Genomic DNA, 24738 nt, shown 5'->3' with positions numbered 1-24738 from the left:
CGTCAACACGGCGAGGAAAAAACACACTCCCAGAAAACTATGCTAACGACCAGGGCAAGTAACTGGGGCGTTAACGGCCTCAAGGCAGAAAATACCGCTAGTGCACTTCACTGAAAGTAACAACCAATTTAATATTTAAAGACCACACCAAAAGACCGCTGCAAAATTTCGCCAACACACCATACGTTGCTCCTTGCTGCAACGGCCCAGGAAGCAACAACCAACTATGAGTGAAGAGATGTCACAGCATTTGAGGTTTCGTAGCAGGTTAACTGATCACTCAACTTTAGTGTCCAGGTTCGGTGGGCAACGAACTTTGTAGCTCTTGCAACTAGCACCTCATAATACAAATGTGCATGCAGGCCGCCCGTGGTCCCGACCTGATTTCGCGCCATTGAGACTTCCTCGCTTCTCTGTCCCAACTGAGCGACTGTCACACACACCACCACACGGAAATGTAGCGGTGAAACCAAAGATGGTACAGCAGTACTAGTATCGATAAGCGCTGCTGCTGCCAGTGATGGAGCCAAATCAGCAACGCGTTATGGTAGTAACTCACGGAGAAATAAAACGCCACTCGATTGCGACAAACTGCCACAGAACAAGCGGCATCAACGCAAGCCGGCCACGGCTCAGAAGTATATGTAAATTTCAATAACTCTTTAAAAGCGGCATCATAGTTGGTATCTTGAGGGCGGCTTCTTCTTCGAACTCCAGATTTCGCCAATACTGACTGCAAAAGAAATGTCATGAAGTAGAATAATAGGCTACGAAATATTTCCGTACACTTGATAAAGCTTTTCCTTTAAAGACTCAGGTAAGTAAAAAAACGGCAAACTATTACGTTAATAGAATTCTGTTACAATCCTCATACCTCAAATATCATTCATATAAATGAATCTGGGGATAACGCTACAACGCAATACTTTAATGAACGGATATATAGTTCAAATCTTCATCTATCCTACTTTTAAAAGCTTTCGTCTAGTTAGCCATTCAAAATCATTATGTTTCCCTTAGGCGTTCATAATACTCTCGTTGTCAATTAATTGCATGGTAAAGATTACTTAATTTCCAGAGCACACAACTCTAGATGTGTTTTCTTTATTGTATGTCACTACAGCACTGCAGCGCGTAGAATATAATATACTTTTAGTACAAATCTTGCACCTATACATAGGTTACGTTTAATAGAACCAGACCCTAGGTGTATGTACAACGTAAACAACAAATGAGAAAGTATTTGTACGTATTACCACAGTCTACCAAAATCCGTCATCTTTAGAAGCTGATTTTCGAATAACAATCTGAGAGTGACCTACTCAAGAAATAACGTCATGATCTGTACAGAATTACAACGAGGGTGAAAATGAGATAAGCACCAGATCTCTGGTCCACACAAATCCGTGGTACTTCTTTGCACTGGATGTAGGAGTCGATGTCTCCTCAGTACTGCTAGAACCATTATCCACATTATCACAGAAAACTATTATCCTGGTGATTATGCATCTTTCTGGGGGTTTCAGCTTTTCAACAAATCAATTACATAATCGTAAAAGTGCGCACGGAACGAATAATAGATTTCAGAAAATAATAGGAAAGACACTGCGTTGTTCTCTACAGTAATCGTCTGAAACTGAAATAATGGCCTGTAGTGTCATGATAGCCCAGTGTGAGAATATGTACCTCAGATGTACTAATTGTGGAATTACTGAACTTTTTTCCAAATAGCAAATCGTGTCTTACATAATGAAATTCATAGTAAGCGACTAGAACTTCAGTCATGTAGGACGCATTCTTCAAGCTAATCATTTATTAACTCTCTCATTACATTGCTAAACTGGGTCATGGTAATCAATTCCCAGCTGCATGTAGCCAACCTAGGACCTACCAGGGGTAAAAATGATATGATCTCATTATTTCACATTCATATTGACCGAACTAAAAATTTAAAATATCATCATAACCAATTCATTCAGAACTATAATGGTACGTTAAAAGTGTAACGCAGAAGGCAAGTCTTTTAGAAACTGTTAATGTCTTGAGGCAGCTTATCGGAAGGCGGGCAAACGGCCAGTCTAAATCCAGCCACTACTTAAGAATCAGAGCACTTAGAGACTTCAAACTAAGTTTAGACATAATATCAAACCTTTAAGTAAGATTTTCTAGCTGACAATCCACCTCACAATATGATGAAGAAAAAGTTGCCGCTCATTTCATTATCGCCGCTCGTGCAGTAAAACTTCAGTTGCAGCCATGTCGTTTCGATTTAATACTTCTTTACTACCAACTCTATCCGCAACACGTTTTGCAGACAGTATCCGCTTGTACCACAGAATATATCTCAAAAATTATATCGTGGTACGACATATACACTATGTGATCAAAAGTGTCCGGGCACCCCCAAAAACATGCGTTTATCATATTAGGTGCATTGTGCTGCTACCTTACTGCCAGGTGCTCCATATTAGCAACCTCAGTAGTCATTACACATCGTGAGAGAGCAGAATGGGGCCCTCTGCGGAACTCACGGACTTCGAACGTGGTCAGGTGATTGGGTGTCACTTGTGTCATATGTCTGTACGCCAGATTTCCACATTCCTAAACATCCCTAGGTCCACTGTTTCCAATTGCACAGTGAAGTGGAAACGTGAAGGGACACGTACAGCACAAAAACGTACAGACCGACCTCGTCTGTTGACTGACAGAGACCGCCGACAGTTGAAGAGGGTCGTAATGCGCAATAGGCAGACATCTATCCAGACCATCACACAGGAATTCAAAACTGCATCAGGATCCACTGCAAGTGTTATGACAGTTAGGCGGGAGGTGAGGAAACTTGGATTTCATGGTCGAGCGGCTACTCAGAAGCCACATATCACGCCGGTAAATGCCAAACGACGCCTCACTTCGTGTAAGGCGAGTAAAAAATGATTCAAATGTCTCTAAGCACTATATCATTATATCTAAGCATTGTATCATTACAGACGTAGACGTTAATAAAATTGCGCAAATACTGCCCGATATCTCACTCTCTTACTTACGCGAAATTGATGGACATCTCATATTCCGCTTCGCCAAATTATATCTGCGGAGGGCAACTCTTGCCTCATGTCAGTGATAGCGCGGCGCAGTTCTTCTCCCGAGCCTCGTGACCTCCGACCTGCGTCCAGCGCGTGTGGCCGCCGTGCATCCCCGCGCCTCCGCAGACGACGTCGGCGCACGCAGATAAAAAGCCGCCTGCCGCGACAGCTTCCGACAGCCGCCTCTTGTCCGCTCTGTAATCGCACGCTGACAACCGGCGCCATGAGGACACGCACGCTGCTGGTACTGCTGCTCGTGTTGGTGGCTACGGCCACACTCGTCGCCCCCGCGGCAGCCTGGAGGTGGCCCTGGGAGAAACCGAAAATCATTGCAGAGATGATCAAGATGAGGCAGAGGTGTGGGTCCGGAACGGTGCGAGTCGGCAACATGTGTAGGAGGGTCTACATGGCATGAGGTACATATCACCTTCGAAGTCTATTTAAAATTGTGATAAATACACACTTAATGTCCGCCGCAGTCGATCTGCCGGCCGGGTTGGCCGAGCGGTTCTAGGCGCTACACTCTGGAAGCGCGTGACCGCTACGGTCGCAGGTTCGAATCCTGCCTCGGGCATGGATGTGTGTGTTGTCCTTAGGTTAGTTAGGCTTAAGCAGTTCTAAGTTCTAGGGGACTGATGACCTCAGAAGTTAAGTCCCATAGTGATCAGAGCCATTCGAACCATTTTAAGCCCTCGAACTAATAACAGTTTTGGGTAGTAGTTAGCCCAAGTCGCTCAAAAGTATTAGCAATTTTTTCGCTAAAACCTTGCATTGTTTACAATGGCCACCCGATCATTAACACTGGAAATGATGGCGGCAGCGTCATAGAGTCATCAAGTGTAATTATCACCCTGGAAAAATAATGCACGTTGCTATTTCTTTTCTTGTTTGGAGGAAACTGGTACACTTCAGAATTTCCGCATCAGATATCCTATGGACATCGCTAAGGGAGCTGAAATACAATGGTGCAGCCCATGGGTATAGCAGAACTACCGTGCTCACAAGCGGGAGTTTCATTGTTCTGGCATACAGACATACACTGGTAGCGTGCCATCTAGAGCCAAACAATTTTAATGTGAATTTGGTTGTCGAGTTAACACATCACTTTATGTTCAAATGTAATTTTATTGCAACAAAATTACGTTCAAACATAAATTGTTAACTCGCCAACGAAATTCACATCAACCTCGTTAATAAGTGGCAATAAATAAAAAAACAGCTATATTTTCATCTCTGTTTTTCTTTCGGAGGCAACCGGTTTCGGCATTCCATAATGCCAACATCAGGCGCTATACGGTGACACTGTGGCTAAAGTAGTATTGCCAGTTAAAATGCCATGCTAAAGCAAACGAGTATCCACAGCAGCATATGTAACGAGGCTGTTCACCGTAAACACAATGAGCGCTGACTGTTCACGCGTGTGCAGCCTTGTTACATATGCTGGTGCAGATACTGGCACACTTTTACACGATCGTGAAGAACTGGATTTTGTATTTTATAAATTCACTGATTTAAGGCACACGAAAGCTCCTCACTTTCCGTGGTGAATCACGGATGCGAAGCAAGAGGCTACAGCTCAGGCGGCTGGGAAGCAGAATACGTTGTTCAGTGTGTGGCATTTAGCGCGTTTGGAGCTGCAGCGAAGTGGTTTCTCAGTCATATTGCTGTCTGTAATCCACACTGTTTGATCGCCTTAAGTGTCACAGCAATACCTCATTTTGAACTACTATTCTCCCTCCTCCGCGAGGCTCCCCGCGACAGAGGCTCGAGTCTCTCTCGGGCATGGGTGTGTGTGCTGTCCATAGCATAAGTTAGTTTAAGGTAGATTAAGTAGTGTGTAAGCTTAGGGATCGATGACCAAGGCAGTTTGGTCGCATAAGATCTTATCACAAATTTTAAAAATTTTTGATTTCTCCGTTCCTGTTAGCTACATTATTACTTGTGCGAATGAATTAAGTCCCCTTGATAGCTATCAGAAGAAGAGTAACCAGTAGCTATGCTTCTGGTATTCGTTAGTTCATCGTAGGCCGTATGTTCAGGTGTTGTCTTAAATGCACACTGATGAGCTTACCGTACTCCCCTCGTCACAAAACTCCCCGTATTTAAACACGATAGAGAATGTGTGGGGAGAATTAGATCGTGCTGTTCGCGCCACGGATCCTCAACCCAGAAACCTGGCGCACTTGGTCTCGGCACTAGATTCGGCATGGCTTCACATCCATCTCGATAACTTCCAGCCCTTCACTGACTCTCTTCCTACACGTCCGAGATACAGTTCATGATCATTCTGCCTTTTGACCGTTTCTCACATTATTGTGACTGGACCGTGTATTATCGGTTGTTGGTCTTTCTTATTGATCGTGAGTAATAGTACCCTTCCCAGCTACTCAGTAGCATATATCCAATATGACAGGGTTAACGCTTAACTGCTGTCCATAGCTCTCAGACATCGTACGTTGCCAGCTCCAAGGACTGCACATCTCGCCTGATGATCTACTACATATTGCAACAACTAATTTATTGAGAACTACCGGTAGGACGTATCTTTGATTCCAAGAGCATTATATTTTCATTTTACCATTCCCTCTCATTGCGGAGACAACCGAATGATGGTGTATCTTTGTGAGAACACAGTTCACTTACGAGATGCTGGAGGTGAAGAAATACAAGCACATGATTATACAGTAAGGTATTCATCTTTGACAAGGAAGGATGGAAGGACAAAACGCAAGTGAGGTTTTCCCGATACCGAATCGCCGGCCGGAGTGGCCGTGAGGTTCTAGGCGCTACAGTCTGGAGCCAAGCGACCGCTACGGTCGCAGGTTCGAATCCTGCCTCGGGCATCGATGTGTGTGATGTCCTTAGGTTAGTTGGGTTTAATTAGTTCTAAGTTCTAGGCGCCTAATGACCTCAGAAGTTAAGTCGCATAGTGCTCAGAGCCATTTGAACCATTTTTTTGATACCGAATCCTGCTTCTCCCAAGGTAAAGCTGGTAAGAGACAACGGCAAACGTTAAAAGCAATCTCAAAGAAAAATGCTTTTTTTGCTTTTTATTTTCGTCACACATTTCCACAGCTTCTTTAACAACTGTTAGTTCCTAGTTTCATAAAAACCATCTTCTTTAATTCGCTTATTAAGGAAGTATGAACTTCCCTATTTTCTCACTTAATCACCTTTGCCATAAAGTTTACTATAAACCGAAAAACTAAGACGGTTAAACGATGCCCATTAATAAAGTGTTTACTTTATGAATACATTACCATGAGAGAAACTGTGATTCAACACCCATGAAAGACATTGCAGCATGAGTTTGAGCTATATTTTCATTCTGTTTTTACATATAGGCTCTACACCTATGAAACACCAAAAAACATTGCTTCCAGCCCTGTTCTACTTTGAGTACCTTGTATTGGCTTTATACAGGCTGTCCAAAATGAGACTAGGCAGATAAATGTTTATAAGACAGACGTAGTATTGAGCCTCGTTAATGAACATCACAGAAAAAGCTGGATCCGGGTTTTCGGTGTACCAGTGAGTTGTCGTCACACGGGTGTTGATAGCTATCTCCCGCAAGCTTTGTCCCGAGTACATCGCAGTATTATTACGTTTGAGTGACTGACAGGAGCAGACGTGATTAGTGACGATTTGAATCCAAGACAAAAGGTGCTGACGATACATCTGCGGATGTTCGTTGTCTATCGTTATGTTGTCCATCGTGTGTGGAACTGTTTCCACAAGACTTTAAGACTTCAAGTGACTGGGAAAAATGTCAAGCAAGGTTCGCAATTCAGAATTTAGCGGCCAAACGGCGCGAAACAGGCTGTGTCGCGAATAAAACTCTCTGTCATCCATCTAGAGTTCGAACACTACAAAACATTGCTCGAGTAAAGGAAGAGCTAGAAGAAAGTACTAGTAAATTTCAAGGCCGTTTATCTGCGGAAACAGGAATAACGATATCGTCAAATGGGAACATTACTAATAGCACCTGTGTCTGAATACTTATAAACTTATTATTGAGTATGAGTTAAAGCTTCCAGATGAGCGTCCAAGTGTTGAATTCTGCCAATGGTTTCTAGTCAAGTGGAATTAGGATATAGAATCCTTAGTTTTTTATTCCTTCGGTTGAAGTCTGATTGAAACTGTCAGGGTACGTGAACTCATACAACATCTACCGTTATGCATCAGAAAACCACAATCGGTGCTTTAAAGAGCGGTTGCATAGTGAAAAGTTTGGTGTTTGGTTCGCAATGTCCCGTGTAACTGCAGCAACATGATTCTTTAGCCAAACTCGTAATGCTAAACCGTAGCCGACCGCTGTGGCCGAGTGGCTCTAGGCGCTTCAGTCCGGAACCGCACTGCTGCTACGGTCGCAGGTTCCAATCCTGCCTTGGGAACGGATGTTTGTGATGTCCTGTGGTTAGTTAGGTTTAAGTAGCTCTAAGTTCTAGGAGACTGATGACCTCAGATGTTAAGTCCCATAGTGCTCAGAGCCATTTGAACCATTTGCTAACCTGTACGTTCAGGAACTGTATGAAAATCAGCTTACATAAGATGAAAGATTGTAAAGATATTCCCAGTAAGACAGAGCAATAGCACGTATCACCTTGTCACGAGTGCATGAGGTGTTCAGTGACGAGAGGACAGTCAGCAGAGGCAGTGTAACCCCCTGGCCATCTCGATCACCTGATGTCTCTCCCTGCGACTTTTACCAGCGGGGAAAATTGAAGAATGTAACCAAACATTACTCTGGAAGAGCTACAGCAGAAATTTGTAAGCGCTACTGCTGCAGTTCTTCAGGCGGAGCTGCTACGCATGTCACACCGTTTGATAAATCCAGCATAGCGAAGAATCCACGTCAACGGTGGCTACTTGCAGTATCTACTGTGAAGTTGATTAACGAAGGCGTCCATCCCGCGTCAGTCTTAATGTAAATATTTTCAGGGCCAGTTTCATTTTGCCCACCTAGAATACCTAAATTATGTGACGGCACTGGACTTATAATTCCACTCCTGTTCAAAAATAACAGACATTCATTAAATCAACTGGAACGTTTGTCCGTTTATTTCTCCATGGAGCCAATTTGGGGCTGTATGGAGGATGATCGATGAACCCAAGGAGTCGGATCATTGCAGATGTCCTACCCTTCGTGTGTAGTCTGGGATTGCCTCGCGGAAGGAAACGGTGCTTCTTGTGTGGACGAAAGAAATTCATTTACAGAACTCTGTTTCTCACTCACCGACCATGTTAAGTTACGCATTGCCATTTACACGCTACAGTTTGGAGAACTCTAGACGCGTATTGCTGCTGAATATGTAGACACGAAGAATAAAGATTTCGAATGTTGATAACTGTTTTTGTATTTTAAATGCTTTAATTGTTTCCACATAACAAATTCGGAGGCATTACTTTTCAGCATGCCATCGTAACCCTTATATATTTATTTAGAATCATACTTGTCCTAATACCTTTCATTGCGATACATCCGATTTTTCCTTGGTTTCTGTTGAATATTCGGCTATCAGAATAACGTACTGTATTCTGTTATTAAAAAACTCTTCTAACGAATCATGTATCAGTTTCTGATACTGAACCCTCACATTAGTGAACTATTGGTGTTTCAAAATATCTCGGTAATTAATTAAGTTACATGTCTTACATTTATGGGCCAAGCCTTAGTGCAAAGATTTCATGGAAGTACTATGTTCCGGACATTTTCCGATAGTAAATGCTGTTTTCTTCAACGAAAGAAGTATCTTTATTCTCACTGATTTTGGCGTGCGGAAGATAATATATTTAACATACTTTGTCACCACAATTTTAGCCGATCTGTACATATAATAGTTACTCTTATACTATTAATGACTCAGGACTCCGCTTTTGTAGTTAATTAGCGAACTTAAAAGTGGGTAGTTGTCGTGGGGAATCGGAATACTTCCTCTGCCATATCTCTTGATAAGCACATCGACTGCAACTGTAATTAATATTATGAACTCGTCTATAAGGAATGGACCGTTAACAATAAAATGATTTGCACGTGGATAAGGGATCGGTTGGTAGGATATGTTCTGAGGCATCAAGGGATCACCAATTTAGTATTGGAGGGCAGTGTGGAGGGTAAAAATTGTAGGGGGAGACCAAGAGATGAATACACTAAGCAGATTCAGAAGGATGTAGGTTGCAGTAGGTACTGGGAGATGAAGAAGCTTGCACAGGTAGAGTAGCATGGAGAGCTGCATCAAACCAATCTCAGGACTGAAGACCACAACAACAACCATATCAGGTAATACATATTTACAAGTTGCACAAAGACTATTTGATTAATCAGTAGTTCCTGTTTTCAGTAATTTTGTTGTCGAACTGAAAAATGAATAATAAATTTCTCAAGGTGAAACGCCTCTATGAGGCTAACTGCCACAGACTATTGTGGAAGCATTAGTTGTGTGTACCGTACTGTCGAAACTCATTTGTTTTAGTCACTATTTGTGCGCCTCACACCGTTACGTTGTGTGCGTTTCGCTAAGGTTGTATTGAGACCAAACGATTTCATTCAAACAATGACTGGAGCACTTTTTCTTCGAAATTTCTTATTATATTGTCTTTTGCAGGTGGCTGGGGACATTCATAATGTGGAAGACATCACAACAGAAAAGAAAATTGGAACCTTTTATATGTAAATAAATTTTGTACAGTTATTTATAATGTAAATAATAAATGTGATACTGATGCAAACAGCTCTTGTCATTTATGTTTTTATTTTGGCAGTTGTATCACTGTTTTAAAGTTTTGTTCTTTGGAACTTGCTCTCCTCCGTCATACCCTTCCACTGCCCAAGTTATTAGGAAATCATTGCTAAATATGTGTAATAATAATAAATTAAATACAGTATTAAAAAATTTGTTTTTCAGTGTTTGATATTTTCTTACATTTTTAAGAGAATCTGTTTCACTGACAGTTATCCGTAGCCAAAACTATATTTTCCTGGTCTACCTTCCAATAACAAGGATGGTGAACGAAATTTAAGTTTCTAATGTTAAAAGACACATAATGGGTAATTCTTACTTAGTTAGTTGTGCTAATTTCACATCCTTTTACAGAAATTTTCCTGTAGCTATAGTTTGTGAGTAATCACATTTATCACACTTCTGGTATTATGAATTTGAGTAAATGTAAAACATTAGCTACAATTCATGTTACCTACCTAAAATATATCGTGAAATAGATTTCCGACTGTACTTTCCTGTAAAGAACATCTCTCTTATATTTACAACAGTGGTATGCCAATATATTTGGAGTCCATTTTTGCTGGTAGTTCTTTTGCATTTCAGCGATTTCCTTGTGTGAACACTTACCTTGTTCGTTGCTGACACTGGCGAGATTATCAGGGAAGAAATCAAGATGGGAGTCGCGTATGCGCGCTTTCAACGACATTTCACAGCCCATGACCCTGTGTCCCTTAGTCAGCTCACTGAATAGTTGTCTGTAATGTTCAGACGTATACTTTGCTAATACCCTTATTACAACATTATTTAATTGCTGCCGATCTTTGCGTTTCTAACGGGCTTACAAACTGCAGATCTGTTATATTTTCGGTAATGTGATGGCCGATAAATTTTCCTCTTTTACTTCTGCTACACTGATCTTTGGGAACTTGGATTTTAAGAACCGAAATGTACTGTCACCACAACACAATGATTTCAGAAAAGTGTTTATTGAAACGCAGTTTTATTTGAAACTGAGGCAAAGAGATTTAGTTAGCACTCACCAATGGCTGATAAGGATTGTTGGTCGGTTATGGAATGAATGGCTCTCTCTTAGGGCAGCTTTCCTTAATATAATGACTGATTCTATATCTGCTTTCCCACATGCACAAGAAGCGGTCCAGTTTAGTATAGCTGAGTTCTAATCCAATTAGAGTAGCTATCAATTTAAAACCTGCACAAATTTGCCATTAATAGTCATGATATCGGGTACTGGGGAGCATGAGATGTATGTTTGTGTAACTTTCCTTCATACCAACTGCGTGGGCTGTGGAAATGGCTAGAAACGTGTTTACATTATACAGCAAGACCCCTCTCAAACTATTTTTGGAGGAGTCAACGAAAAAACGCCAGTTTTCAGGCATATGTCCAGCACCTAGTGTCTCTATTGAAGAGTCAACGTTATTACAGATATCTTGGTCCTCCTGCTCAGAAAATAAATGCTCAAGTTGCCTTTGGCGTTCACTGAAGGAACCTACTTCGATGCTGCTCCGCAGAATGTGCCAGCCTCTCAATCTTGAAGCAAAGTAAGTTTACTTCGCATTTGGGTAATCGGAGATCACCAGTAAGTCACTTAGAAAGTGAGGTTCATTTGTGGTAACTCCTACAAAAAATTTGCGTCACTCTGTTGTTGAAATTCACTAATGTCATCAACACTTTAAAATCATCAGCCACATTTTTGTCATTTGGTGGAGATGGTATGAGAGGGCCTGGTCCATGAGACGCTTTTCAGACTGCTGATTCTAAAGAAAGTTGTTTAATAGTATGTTTGGACATACAATGTAGGATTTCATGGCCGGTATTGTCGTCACTTAAAACTTCCGGGCTTACAGGCCGTGTTCGATGCATAAAACTCTTCCCTGGCGTTTCGTCTCCGTCTGCGGGAGACTTCCTCGGAGATAAAGCGGCGAACGGCGAGGAGAGCTCGAGGAAGCGCCGATTATATAGGCAATGCAGAGAGCGCAACTGTCCATCACGTGGCATCGGCTATGAGACTGTCGCTGGTAATACCAACATTCTGGATTGAAAGAAATCGATCGTCACCCTTCCGACGCAACGCTGACATCCAGATTTTATACAGTTCTATACGTTCCTCTTTCCTGTTATAATTATTACGGTTTCTATCAATCTCGATAGCCTCTCTATACATGCGGGCATAATAATGCGAGGTTTTAGATATCACTCTCGTCTCGCTGCACTGCTTATACCATCAGCACTTCCTTGAGTTCCCCTCGCAGTTCGCCGCTTTACCCCGGAGGATGTCTCCCGCAGTCGGAGGCGAAACGTCAGCGATTAGTATTATTTATCGACCACGGCCTATCAGCGCAACAGTTTTAAGTGATTAGTATGTTTGGAGTTTCAACTAATTCCAGATATGTCAGGCAGAAGAAGTAGTCTGTTACGTGACCTGTAGGTTCCCTTGATATCATAGGCACTGCAAAACGCACATGACGGGACCCTTTAAAGCAGTCTGTTAATAATGATACACAGTTGACACAATAGATTCCAAGAGACAAGAACTTTTTCCTGGTCTGTATTATTGTCAAGATAACACTCGTAAGCTCTTTTAAATCGAGTAGTCAAATCTCATCTCTGCACTTTTAAGATGGATTCGCCACAGACGTACAGAAATTGTTTTTATCGCTTGGACAGTTTCATGACATGCCACCCTTCTAAAAAACAGTGCTTAAGGAAACACGCTATTAGCTTATCATTTCACAGTTGACAATCCCACCGGATTCGCTTCCTTCATCAAATAAACATTCTACTGCTCTGGCAACCAAGCAGGACACTTTCTATCCGAAGCAGATCTCATTTCTTACCTGTTGCTAGAGCCAATCTTGCCTTAGGCCGGGATTATGTCAGTTATTGACCGAATAAATTAAAATTATGTTCTTTCTATCATTACGTTCAGGAACTACACTAATAAACGTAAAAAAAATATATTTATTCTTATATTAAATTTTCGGTTGGTGCACTAATTATAACTTTATTCTTGTATTTGTCAGACTCAAATACATAAGGATCAGATGCAATAATTTCATTGTTGACCAGTCTTATTTTCTTTCTCGGCAAAATTATTTATACTTACGGTTTCGATTCGGTATAATTTATTTGTCTATTTAAAAACGAGACAAAAATCAAGCTATAACACAGACAGAGACGGGTTTGTTCATGTCGTGTTGAGTGGAAGGGGCCCAGGGATTGCCGTTGGTGGTGTACTGAACCCATAGAGTACCTAAACCGGAAATGTGGCAGGTGAAGTTCATCCTCACTCGCTGAAAGTCGTTTGGTCTCCAATATGGGAGCATCCATAGAAATCTGTCGAACATTTGAAATATTTATGCCAAACAGCCAACAGCTTTTTTCCTCAACGACAGCAATTCACGTTAGTTCAGTCTCCTTTACAGATAATGTTGAACCGTTGTTATCACTTAGACGAGCCATTCGTAACTTATTTTGACACCTAAGGACAATACGAGTTTTCACAAAGCCGTGGAAAACCGTTTGAATACAGATCGGAATAAGAGCTGGTGCTGAAATTCCAGAGATGTGTTCGGCATATAATTAAAACATGACTGAGTGCTCTTATCATCAAATTTGGGAAAATCCATACCCTAATACTGCCAAAAGAGGATTTATCGTAGATTCCACTTACTTTGGACCATCTTTCAAAGATCCTATTGATGCTCACAAATGCACTTTTGCCAATAGGAAACTCAGTTAAACTCCAGATCGAATAACTATTTCGCTAGTCATTAGCTTATGGGTGTCACTTGCAGCAGGGAACGAATCATTTAGCCACTTTTGTTTAGTGGTTTGTCTTGTTTTCTTGGCAGTCACTTGTGGCGGTGTGCACATATCTGCTTTCTGGATTGTTGTAACGATTTTGTGTCTCTCAGTGTTCTTATGGCACCCTGGCCCACATGCTGAGGCAATGTCTAAATTTCATACGTGCGTTGAGATCAAGTCGTAGAAACAAAATAGAGTGCTCGTGCATCCGAACGTTACACTGACAATGTATGCAGGATTTAATTTTTTTATGACCCCTGCTTTTGCCCAAGTAACTTTCATACTACATATTCCCTTTGAGTTATTGTTTGTTGGCTATTTTATGAAACGTTAGTGTCAATGTATTTTATAGAAAATTCCTGCTTAAAAAGAAACAACTTATTATGGGTCCAACAACCCCCCCCCCCCCCCTTAGGCTTCCATGCCATAGAAAATTTCCCGTAGTGGATTTCGTATTTCTCATCTCTACAACAATGCCAGTTAGTTTCTCGTTGGTTGGTATTCTTGATATTCACAACAATCGTTTTACTTTCAGAGGAAGTGATTGTTGATGTCAGTCAGCTGTTATTTATCTTGTAAACTTGCAGTGAGTTAGTGCAGTTCCCATCACGTAGGCCTCCAGTAACTTTGGTGTCCTACACAGCAAAAACGAAATCAAGTAAAAACTTACTGATGTTCGGCAACAGTGCACCAAGATAAAGGCACTGTTGGAGGAGAGAAGAATAAAACCGAGATAAATGCATATTATAACTCCACTAAAGGTGGAATTGATACCATTGATCAAATGGTGCGTATGTACACCTGCAAGAGGGGGACAAACAGATGGCATCTATCTATATTTTACTCTCTCATCGACATTTGTGCTATCAATGCAACCACCATATACATCCAGCAACATCCAAGATGGAATGAAAAGAAACACAACAAACGGAATCTTTATCTGGGATGGAACTAGTGAAATTGCAGGTAGAAGAAAGAAGTGCCAATGCAAGAGGGTTATCTTACCAAATTGTTCAATCAATGGAGACTATTCTACAAAAGAAAATCAAAGAAGTGACAACAGAAGCACGTCAGCCTCCTGCAGGGAAAGGTCGGTGCTATATTTGTGTAAGAAAAGCTAAAACAAAGAAGCAGAAGTACAACAATCTAAGTAAACCAAAACAGCATTGTGGACAGTGTCATAAACATGTGTGTACACACATTCAGAAAAAATTGTGAAGTGTGTCTCTTGCCTTGACGTTGAGGACTCAGAGTAGTCTATTGTATATGAACACATCTGTATTTTGTATTTGCAATATGCCAATTTTTTATTCACTCAATCCAATAATTATTACAATTAATAACATTTATAAACTGATGCCTTAGTTAAAATACGTAAACCATTTTGAAAGTTGTAATTTTTCGTCAGTAAACTTACTTAATACATGTGGGCTCGCCGAACCCCCTCTTAGGCATCCAAGTTAGAAAAAAAGGCTTGGGCCTCCTACGGTTAAGACATGAACTATCTAATACGCTTAAAACCAAGTGGAAGCCAGACTGATATACAGCCAGAACGCAAAGTAAACAGGGGGATAAGCGCTGTATGTTGGATGTTTTACAGCAACAAATCAGTCTTGTAATAATCTGTTCCAGAATCAGAATGACCTCTGGAATGCTTCTACTTGGGTGTTTAGGTCTTCTTCCTCACATCCTTGTCCTTCAGAGCGCTGAATATCTCGTCGTTCCAATTCGTCATTGGTGGGCTCCATTTGCAACGCCCACCAGTGATCGATCGACCTGGGTAATTCCACGCTGCCAGAATTGAATGCAGGGCACCAACTTTTTACAATCCACCAAGAGAAATCTCTATATTCTGCTTCGCAGTTCGCTGGACTTCCCGCCATCAGCAAGTTAGTGTGGTCTCTGCATGCTCGCTGGCATTCCTCTCGCCATGTCTCATGTGGTTTCGTGTCGAGGCGCCAGACTGTGGGCGCGCGGCGACTTCCTTACCGGCTTAAGTGCTAGATTTTCTTAAGAAATGTTCGTGAATGTGTCCAATGGTCTGACGTGAGTACACAAACACTTCCTCGTTGATATTTTTAAAGAATTCCACTAATATCAGTTCGACTTAAAATAGGATCCAGTTGAACGTGGATGTCACAACTGTTGGGACACCTGACGCTTATATAAAACGGATATGTTGCCCAAGTTTGTACGTATTATAAAATCAGTAGTACAACAGCTTATAGTACGAATTAATAATCATCTTAGTGATCGATCGTGCGCTTACTGAAGGCTGATGCCTCGCTGCATGTGTACCCCCTGGAACACCTCGTAGTACCGTCTCTGTTCATAAATGTGGCTTCGAGAAATAAAGAAATCGTGCAGAATTTTTTATCGGTGTCTGTAGCAGGCTGCAGGTACGCTGCAAGTTATTTCGTAAGTGATAAGCTAAGTTTAAAAAAATTTCCTTGGAGGAAAACATTTTCATAGCAAACTGTGTTGCGTAAGTTTCTAGTCTTAGCATTTCGGACAGACTACGGGAAGGTAATTCTACCTCCTTGGGATTAAATGTAAGAGGGAGGAGGTCAATGTAGATGTTTATAAATGTTCTGAATGACGCAGTATTATTAAGACCAGAGAGCAGCGTGTATGTTCGCCTCTGTACATGTGATCGCTGAACCCGTGTAGATTGCTTTCGATTTTTGCTCTCGTACATAAGAGATATTTTCTGTTATTTGTTGCATCTTCGCTTAATGTCTTTTGTTATCTGTCTGTCTGAGATCTCCCGCTGAATAAAATTAATAAATAAGGACGACAACTCGTGTACTCTATAAGTAAATGTGACAGATTAATTTTCTTTTCTTAACACAGTTTTCTCTATGCACTAGATTTTGCGTTATTGGGTTCTTCTCTTCTATTCACTGGCCTAATAAATATTTGAATCAGTTCGAATGATGTAGACTAGTGATTGATACAGAGATTTATGTGTGAATGTTCCAGGCCACGTCTGTTAACGTCATTCTGTTATCCTCAGCAGCAACAGAAAATTAAGTGGCCGCCGACAATATGTTGAATGATGTGTATACCTGACATCGAGCAAGAAACCAGTAGCAGATCATTTAATGTGTTGTGATATGACACACTCATCGAAAGAAAAACATCAGACACTGATTGTTTTGGATGCTGAGTCTGTATATCCAGAAAAATTTTTCATGCACGCTATATGTGGCGCCACGATTTGTCGATGTGTAATGCAACTGGTGAAGTTTTCAACCTGTTATAGCAAAGATAATGGTATTTTTAACAGTTTAACCAGTTTATTACCCTCTAATGAAGTTACTATCTTATTATGTTTCATGCAATCACAAATATTTTTTTCAAAACGTTCACATGAGCAACACACAGTACGATGCTAGAAGCATCCAGTCCAAAACTGTCACGAACTTTAGAAATATTTCCAGTTTTCGTTTTTACTACTAGAAGCATTTCCCACGAAACCAACTAGCTTGGTACTAACGACAGAGAGTGATGCTATCTGATCATATAACGCAGATTAAATTGCAACCATACATGCATTTCAATAACGTGACAGTGCGACATAGAAACGGGAAGACTAGTTTTCAAAGGATACTATGAAATATTTGAAAGCATATTTGGTAAACGATGTGAGGACGGGGAACCTTTTCCTTCAGAGATCCGCCAATCGGCTTGGTTTCGTTGCCTCACATACTCTTAAGTGATACAGATAACTCTTAAATTGTAAACATACCTGCATAAAACTTCAGTAAGGTGCAAAATATTTATGAACCAATAACAGCATGTTTCAATAGCAAAACAACGAAAGACACAAAATTTTAATTTGTGAACAGTATGTTACTTTCATCAGTATATGTACATCTCTGAAAGGAGGAAGCCAGTAGTTAAATTTGGGTAGCAGATATGATACTTCTAAGGAATGCAAAAATAGACTATATCTCAGGTAACGTAACAACTAAGAGAAAAACTGAATGTGAAGCCACTTTTTGTGGTGCAGTGCTGAGCCCGTTGGTATCGCATTCGAGAGGACGTCGAAACAAGTCCGTGTCTGGCTATCCTGATTTAATTTTTCCGTCACTTCCCTAAATAGTACCAGGCAGATGCCGGGATTGTTTCCCATCCTTGAAACATTTCGAATATGTTCTGCATCTTAACGGTCCCCGATTGTGAAACTAGACGCTGATCCAAACTGTAGCGAAAAATTCGTATTAGCTATATTGTGAAAAAATGATGGAGGAATGTTAACTGAATTAACTGAATAGAGTTTTTCTTGAGAAGGTTTCCAAGAGACCGTTACCAGACATTAAATTTGTTGTCTACTTAAATTACGTAATGAAGCAACATATATCGAGGAATGACGATTTAAATATTAAAGTTTTTGAACATAGTCTTGTTATGTTCTGTCATCATACCGCGGAGGAAGAGAAATATAAGCCAATATTGGAGAATGCTTACGTCGTACGTTGGTCTGTTGGGCATGTAAAATTTATTTAAAATGATAACTCAAATTCTTCGTATGGAATGGCCCCTCTTGTGGTGTGTTATCTCCATTGCTATGGCTCCTTTGACCTCTTTAACTATTGTTCATAAGCTTGGAATGGGTACTTAAAACACGACACCATAATCAGCTCTACTGAACAGTAAAAACAAGATGACCGTAAAAAGAATTCTTGTATCGATTTAGCTGCCGATATGTCGGTCATGTTGTTGACAATTAGTGGCAATCTTCCTGTAGCATCTCTGATGTTGAACGAAAAAATAAGTATGTACACTTGTAACACCATAACTCTAAAGCTGTACTGATTTATTTTGCTTTTGTTTCATTTAATGTTACATTGCTGTGCTTCTGTAAATGTGTGTGATTGAAACGATAACATTAAATTGTATACTGCTTTCTTTATACAAACTTTGATGTCATGGTTTGGTTCTATGCTGTGTAGCATATCTTTCATTTAAACTATTCGTCCCATTTGGAGGGAACAAAACGTACTGTAATTTTGTGTGAATAATTTTTTGTAAGGATGTCAATATGTGTAAATGTTTTGTTTTATTTAATGTATTTGGTTACTGTTATGTAAATTGCTGATCCTCACTTAGGGTTCTTAGTTAGTTTGTATGTAAATGGTGTAGTGGTTCCCCTCGGGAACGGAACTGTGTAGCGCGCAAATTGTGGTTGGCCTATGTAGGAAAGGTGGAACAAGAGTCAGTCGGGGACGAGCCACCGGTCGGAGACGAGCTACGAGTCCGTGCACTGCCATGTAAAAGATGCATATTGTGCTGGTTCCGAGAGAGGCTTTTCCTGCTACTTTCCAATGCCTCGGATGGATGGATAAATAGCTGGAACTATTCTGGAATTTGTATATATCATCGCCACCAAGAAATGACAGAGTCCAGCAATTCTGTCTGCGAATCCACCTACCAACGTGCAGTTGCCACCACATAGCGCAATCATTGCATCGTAATGCTATAATGATGTACAGTGAAGGATCAGCTTAATGGATGTGTTATTGTGCTCAAATATAAGGTAACATATCTGAATTTGTGTACCTACCTTGATTTTTCTCCTTATCATAACACCTCTCAGGTTCCTCTCCGTTTGAACTAAAGTGATATCCGAGTGTCCTTACTAAAAGAAATTAAAGCCTAGAGTTTTGCTAATTAATGCCTCTTGAACTTAGTAAAAAGAAAGTTAAAGTTAATGTGGCAAGAGAGTTAGGAGTGAGTTAAAGTAAATGTTGTTTGCTGAAAATAATTTTCCTATTAAAACTGCTTATTAAAGTGCTGTTGCTAACTTCAAAATTAAAAGTTCTTAAGACTGAGGCTTATAAAGCAAATGATCACATTGTTGTCTGTAGTAAATTCTAAAAGGTGAGTCAGTTTCCTGCAATTTTGTCAACATTGTTTTTCGCTGTAGTAAAAGTGAGAAAGCTGCAGTTGTGAAACGTTATATACTCATTTTTGCTAAGTGTTTGTCTCTCTTGTGTATTGGAAGTGCATATTAATAGTAATGTTATGAAGACCATTCACTTTGTATAAGCCCTGAAAGTAATAGTGTGTTTCGGTATCTGTTATAATTTTGCAAATACTTTCTGCTGCTCTAACTGCTAGCTTCATTCTTAACGTAAACAAATGTATGTGTCAGAGTTCACTGCACTCCCGTGTGACAAAGTATAGGTTGTGTTTATCCACTAAAATTACTAATAACTATTTTCTTGAACGAGAATGTTAATCATTCTCTTGCCTAGTTAGGCTGGCGACCGTTTTCTTTATCCATTAAACAGTGCAGATAAACAAAATTTCGTTTGTTACTGTTCAAATATTTACGTAATTCTGACTTTCATTTCCGATAAGCCACCTCCGTTAGGTACAACTCGGTCAACATAACAAAATTCCTCTCAGAGGGTAACACTGCTCTGTTGCTTTATACCATAATTGCTTTAACAAAATAATTATATTTCACGACCTGCCTCCTACTTTAAGGTTATGGTATAGCAGTAGCAGACAGAGGAGTTATACGTGGCTTTTCCGTGACAGGACTACTTGTTCTGTTGGTACATAGAACGTAATCCAAATTTAGTATTTCATAATACAAGCTACGTTAATGCTGTTGTAGTGTTATACACTGTCTGATGTTAAAAATGACATTACAAAAATTAAAAAGATAGTTGTGGAAAACAGGTACATATATTTTCTTAATTCTTATTTATTTTCAAATTTTTCGAACAGTCACAGTTGATTAACAGTAAATATGGCTTTAAACTGTATTATATTTATTTTTGTTCATATAGGCATATTTTCTTTTGGCCACATACCCAATCGAAGTTACTATTTTACTCCATATCACACGTAAAATAAAATTAATGAGCTGTTTGCTCTTAATCTATGCATAGTTTCGCATCAGCTTTTTGGTAAGATCAACGTTTCACTAGCTTCCGTGTCACATTTACCTGACGGCAAAAAGAGATACTGGCAGTCTAAGCGGGTGAATGAATTTTTTTTTTTTTTTTTTTTTTTTTTTTTTTTTTTTTTTTTTTGTAATCAGTATACGATGTTTCGATGTTTAGGCTAAATCATCAGTCCGTAAGGAGCACGGAAACATTATCTAAAAACTTTCTTCTTCACGAGGTTCACAGAGAGGAACAAATAACTTTCTGATGACTGAATGAGGTCGTCTTCCAATACCTTTCCTACTTTCTTCTGAAGAATGCGGCATTCAGCTTGAGACACTTTGTATGAGAAATTCCGTTGTTGATGTAGAGTTTGACATTGTTTTGTCTGATCGGTCTCCTCTTATCTATAGGTTTAAATGCTCTTGACATGTGAGGCAGAAAGGCTGAAAATTTCCGACGTTGTTACTCAGCCAACTGTGACCTATTGCGGCTGGATAGTGGTTCCATCAGGCGGGCAGTCTATAATTGTTGTTTTCCATGATTCTCCATAGACTCACGCGTCTTAGTTCAACCAGCCCTATGGAAACACTCTTACGGATGAGTTTCGGCTGCTCATGGCGATTGGTGAAAATAACTCTCCTCGTCCACTTGTCATGGTTATGATCCTCGTCAGGATTTCATCTTTGTGGATGAGTACCTTCTAGAAATCGACTAGAGCATCAAAATTTAACTGAGTGTACGGGTTTTTGACTAGACTTTTGTCTTATTGCTAACGGTGGGATACATATGTCTTAAATAGTAGACATCATCCAGAGAAATTATTCCTGCGTTAACTTGTTGGGATTAGCATCGTCTGGGCGGTCATTTGATCAACAGTTGTCTACCTATTCTCCAGCACACATCTCTGCTACTGCTGTTCATTTCTTTCATCTATGGTCTGTGATGCGCCATAGTTGCCTCGGCGCCGGTTTTGGAAAGCGCCATTGGGCCAAGCAGAATGTACTCTAACCATGGCGGCACATCAAGAGTATATGGACTTTGCCGTTTCGGAAATGCTTCCATCCTTCATCCTTGTCCGAAAAACCGATGACTGCATTTTTGGACGTCAAATAAATCGCTGCACTTCCACATTACGAACAGAACTGCAGTCTTTCGGCGTCCCTCCCACACGCTTTTGTACCCACTACTGCTGATGCTGCCACTTGCTGTCTGTCAGTGGTTATTGCAAGTTGATGTCTACGATAGGGGTGATCACAGTAATGTGAGTGAGCAGCGTATATGGACATGCTGTTTTCGCTATGATACAGCGGACAATGTAGTGAGATTTGGTGGAACCATATGCCTTTCTTGTGTGATTAGCTAGAACCTTCCAATAATCCATCAACAAAGTAACGCGATGTGCCTGGACCGCATATTTGCTACTTGCAGCACAATGGACAGTGAATCACAAAATATAATGTTCTCCAACTGGCGAGGATAAGCATCCGAATCCACAGAAAACGACGCCCATGAATCGATAATGATTGGAGAGGCTGGTCGTGAGTGACAAAAATTATTTCCGTAAAATGTAGGCAGTTTTGATCATAAAAGGTTTCCATTTGCAATGGCCTCGCCACCTTAGAATGTAGCCTGTTTTGTTTATTTCTTGGCGGATTGTCGTTGGCTGTAATTATCTGCAATTACTTAGGCGTGAATAAAAATGACATGCTTTTGAAAATGGGCATATCCAGAGCAGAGTAGCGTAGGAAAGCTGCCGACCCACCGGAAAAAAGTCTCCATAGTATCGTAAATCGCATCTTGCCCACCGCACAGACAGATGTATCGATCCAGTACCATTTCGAACAACATAAAAACATATAATGGATAGTAAGTGTATTCAGAGTCGCAAAACCTCATAACTATTTCACGATACAACGCAGAATTAACATTAATTATTCCCCCTCCCCCATTCCCGCTCCTCATCCCGATAGGTTAGTTCCTAGATACGCTCTTCTCGTACAACGCTGCCCTTCTTTCTGTAGAGTAGCGTACTACGTGCAGTTGACGTCCTAAGGGGTACGCCCCGCCCCGTTGTTTACCTTCCTCTGGGCCTGTGTTCCACCAGGGTGGTCGAATTGGCGATATAGTCTGTTGTACTCGAATCGTGCAGAGTTTTGGACCCTATGAAGATGGGTAAGCTCGAGGTTTCCTACTCCTTTTTAAAATGTTGGTTTTATTGTAAAGATCGCTCTTAAAAGTCCTCGTTGGGCTCGATACTTAATGCATCATCGTTCGCCCGTTCGGATTCGACTTTAAGAGACGTAATAAACCCTTGTATCTCTTCGCTTAGTTTCTGGGGAATTGGAGACGGGAGGCTTTAATGGTGCCCCATAATTGATACGGGCGTGTTAATATACTTCGGGTAGTCTAGCGGCAGTGCTTTGGCCGTTTTTGGCTCGCCGCGAGAGCACTGATTATCGGCTCGTGGGTGGAGGGACTCCGTGTAAGCCCACTAGAGAAGACGGGGACTTGAGAGGTACATCGATGGGAGTGTGCAAGCGCCGCCGTGAGTACGTGAGGATTGCCCAGAAGAGTGGCAAGAGCAGCACGTCTTTCTGTTTGGAGGTGGCTATGAGATGGTCAGTTGCAAGTGAAGTCGTCGGTTATCCGCTGGCATTTACCTTGCTCGTTTTGTGCATTTCCATGGGCAAGGCTGCTTCTGTTTCCATAGCGAATGTAGTGACTAAGGTGTCCTCGCTGCGAGGTCATTGTGGCGGTTTACGTTAAATGGTTCAAATGGCTCTGAGTACTATGGGACTCAACTGCTGTGGTCATGAGTCCCCTAGAACTTAGAACTACTTAACCCTAACTAACCTAAGGACATCACACACATCCATGCCCGAGGCAGGATTCGAACCTGCGACAGTAGCGGTCGTGCGGTTCCAGACTGTAGCGCCTTTAACCGCTCGGCCACTCCGGCGGGCTTTACGTTAAAAAATGGAATTTAATTACAAAAGGGAGTGCCAGTGGTAGTGTGCGTGCAAATTTACTTGATCATCAGTGGCGTAGACGGTGTGATAGTGGACGCGACAACTGTAAATGCTATATTCCCTTTTCTCTGTTAAGTACTGGATGGATTAAACAAAAGGTTTCGAACGCTAGGCATCTTTTTTGATTTAACTAAGGCGTTTTTGTGTGTGGATCAAAAGATGTTGGGATACGGGGAATTGCTTACAGTTAGTTCATCTCTTACCTTAACAACAGTCAGCGAAAGGTCATTACCACGATGTTGAGAGTGACTATGATGTGGAGACTGAGTGGGGCACTGTCCACTGGAGGGTGTCCAAGTGATCAGTGCTGGGGCCACTCTTGTTCCTTATTTATGTAAATGACATTCCCTCCAGTATTAGATGTGATTACAAAATATCTCTGTCTGCAGATGACACTAGCTTGGTAGTAAAGGATGTTGAGTGCAACGTTGACACTGTTTCAAATGGTGCAGTTTATGACATAAGTTCATTGCCTGTTGAAAATAAACTAAAGCTAAATCACAGTAAGACGCAGTTTTTGCAGTTTCTGACACACAATTCGACAAAACCCGATGTTTTAATTTCACAGAATGGGCATATGATTAGTCAAACTTAGCAGTTCAAATTTCTAGGTGTTCAGATAGATAGCAAACCGTCGTGAAAAGCCCTCGTTCAATATCCTGTTCAAAGACTTAATGCTGCCATTTTTACTATTCGATCTGTATCTAAAGTAATTGATAGTTCGACAATAAAAGCAGTCTGCTTATTTTCATTCGCCTATGACGAATGGTATTATATTTTGTGGTAACTATTCCCAATCTCAAAGGGTATTTTAGGGCTCAGAAACGTGCGGTTCGGGAAACAAGTGGTGTAAGATGCTCCATAGTCTAGGTATTCTGATATTGACTTCTCAATATATATATATTATTTACTGTCGTTTCTCGTTAGCAGTATCAGCTTATTCCAAAGAATTAGGCGCTTTCTTCAGTTAGTACCAGGCAGAAATTCAATCTGCAGTTGGTTCGCACTTCCTGGACACTTGTGAAGAGAGGTGTGCAGTATACTGCTGCGTCCACTTTCAATTAGCTAACACAAGATTTCAAAAAAATATTAGCAGTTAGCTACATGCTTTGAAATCGAAACTGAAGGGTCTCCTCATTCTATTCTGTCGAGGAGTTCCATAAGCCGA

At 40.8% G+C, this 24738-nt stretch overlaps 1 long non-coding RNA gene across 1 annotated transcript; it reads left to right on the top strand.

Annotated features, from left to right (window-relative positions):
• Positions 1-3222: 3222 nt before the first annotated feature.
• LOC126475421 (uncharacterized) lies at positions 3223-9814 on the top strand. Its single transcript, XR_007586730.1, has 2 exons — positions 3223-3499; positions 9689-9814. It is a non-coding gene; the product is annotated as an uncharacterized LOC126475421 (long non-coding RNA).
• Positions 9815-24738: the final 14924 nt, after the last annotated feature.

Source organism: Schistocerca serialis, chromosome 4, assembly GCF_023864345.2.
Source record: "Schistocerca serialis cubense isolate TAMUIC-IGC-003099 chromosome 4, iqSchSeri2.2, whole genome shotgun sequence".
NCBI classification, from domain to species: domain Eukaryota; kingdom Metazoa; phylum Arthropoda; class Insecta; order Orthoptera; family Acrididae; genus Schistocerca; species Schistocerca serialis.
The sequence above is the reverse complement of the archived record's forward strand: the minus strand, read 5'-3'. Positions and strand labels throughout refer to the sequence as shown.